Source organism: Pinus tabuliformis, chromosome Q, assembly GCF_031772625.1.
Source record: "Pinus tabuliformis cultivar Carrire ecotype Pingquan chromosome Q, CPIR1, whole genome shotgun sequence".
Classification (NCBI taxonomy): Eukaryota; Viridiplantae; Streptophyta; class Pinopsida; order Pinales; family Pinaceae; genus Pinus; species Pinus tabuliformis.
In genome coordinates, this window is record NC_142296.1 from 183,074,703 (window position 1) to 183,076,654 (window position 1,952).

Consider the following 1,952-nt stretch of genomic DNA (forward strand, 5'->3'; position numbering starts at 1 on the left):
GAATCAATTGATTAACAAATAGAAGAAGACATGCAGTTCATGATAGCACAGCAGTTCATATGGGCCAGCACACGTTTTTGCCACCTCACTCCACCAAAAATCACGCAGAAGTAATGAGCGCTTAGCCGAAACTCATAGACTGATGTTAACTTGCACTTGCATCATGTTCAACTGAAGTATACATCCTCTGCTTCCTCAAAATGATTAACCTATCATCCTTCGCTGATTGTTTTGGCCTGTTCAAAATTCTCCAGCATACCAAGATTGTGCAGAGGCACAGAGACATCCTATGGAATCCGGCTAGCATTCTACAGGAAGACGTTTTATAGGAAAATACAACAGCGTCTTCCAGGGCAGAGTAAGCTGCTTGGTTTTCGGGCGGAACTGGGGTGGAGCTCTCTGATGAGATTTGTGTTTGCGCTCACTTCTCATACACCTCAATCTCAACCTGAAGCTGTTCCCAATAGGAACTGATCTCTCTTTCATCTATCAGCTCGAGGAGGCTAAAACGATCACCAAGTTGCAGAGTTGGGGGAGGCTTATAATAACGAGACATCCACATCTGTTTTGGGTCCATCTAAGTCCTACACAGTATAGACAAGTACCCAGACGGTGCTCAGGTCTGGAAACCAATTGGGTCTTCCGAATATTGATCAGATCTGATTTTTCAAGCCCTCTTCAGCTATGGCCGAAACACAAACATGGACGAGGCGGGGCAGTAATCCAAAGCTTGAACAAGAAGTTATTGACATACCTCCAACTCCAACAGGAGAAGGAAAATATGGTGCATTTCCTGTGTCCCAGACTATTACAATAGCTCTCATTATTGCAGCTTGGTACTCTTCCAATATTGGTGTGCTATTGCTTAACAAATGCCTACTTAGTTTTTTGGATGCAGATACCCAATATTCCTCACAATGTTGCACATGTGTGCCTGTCATTTTATGGTTTTAAGGCAATTTCATGGTTAGAGATTGTACCAATGCAGTTCATCGTCTCCAGGAGATAGTTTCTTGAGATATTGGCATTGAGCTTCATTTTCTCCTTCTCGGTTGTTTGTGGCAATATTTCTCTGCGCTATTTGCTAGTCTCCTTCAATCAAACTATTGGGGCAACAACTCCCTTCTTCACAGCAATATTTTGCATTTATAATAACATGTAAGAGGGAGTCTTATGTGGTTTATATGGCCTTGGTGCCTGTGGTATTTGGCATTGTTATTGCAAGCAACAGTGAGCCATTATTCCACCTTTTTGGCTTTTTGGTTTGCCTAGGATCAACTGCTGCCAGAGCATTGAAATCAGTTGTTCAGGGGCTCCTGCTTACCTCTGAGGCAGAGAAGCTTCACTCTATGAATTTTCTCATGTACATTGCACCAATTGCTGTGCTGTTATTGCTTCCTGTTACTCTTTTTGTGGAGGGTAATGTATTAGCTATTGCTATTGAAAAAGCCAGAGAAAACACCTTTATCATATTCATGTTGCTTGGAAACATGACCATGGCTTATCTTGTGAATTTAACCAACTTCCTTGTTACAAAACATACGAGTGCCCTCACGTTGCAGGTTTTAGGAAATGCCAAGGCCACCATTTCTTCCATATGATTGCATATACTTGCACACTCATAACAAGGCTGAGAATTCACTAGGAAAAGCAGCCGGCAGTGGGAAGAAGAAAAGAAGCATGGTTTCATGACAGAGAAGAGGACATCACTTCAGAAGCTTGGCATGAAAAGGAGTCCACCAGGGCTGGCAAAGATGAGGAGAGAGATTGGTTGCTCAGAGGATGAGCAACACTTTCAGTAGGGGGGTGATGATGAGCCCCAAAAATGGGCCATTATTTGGGCTCATTCAACCTCCTAATTTGACTGAATCCACGATTCTCATTAGTTTATTGCATGTTTTTTATTATATTTATGTTAATAGAGTGAATTTGGTTAGTCATTATGCCAACAA

At 42.2% G+C, this 1,952-nt stretch overlaps 1 pseudogene; it reads left to right on the forward strand.

Annotated features, from left to right (window-relative positions):
- Positions 1-1,184: 1,184 nt before the first annotated feature.
- Positions 1,185-1,601, forward strand: LOC149218836 (putative sugar phosphate/phosphate translocator At1g12500 pseudogene; annotated as a pseudogene).
- Positions 1,602-1,952: the final 351 nt, after the last annotated feature.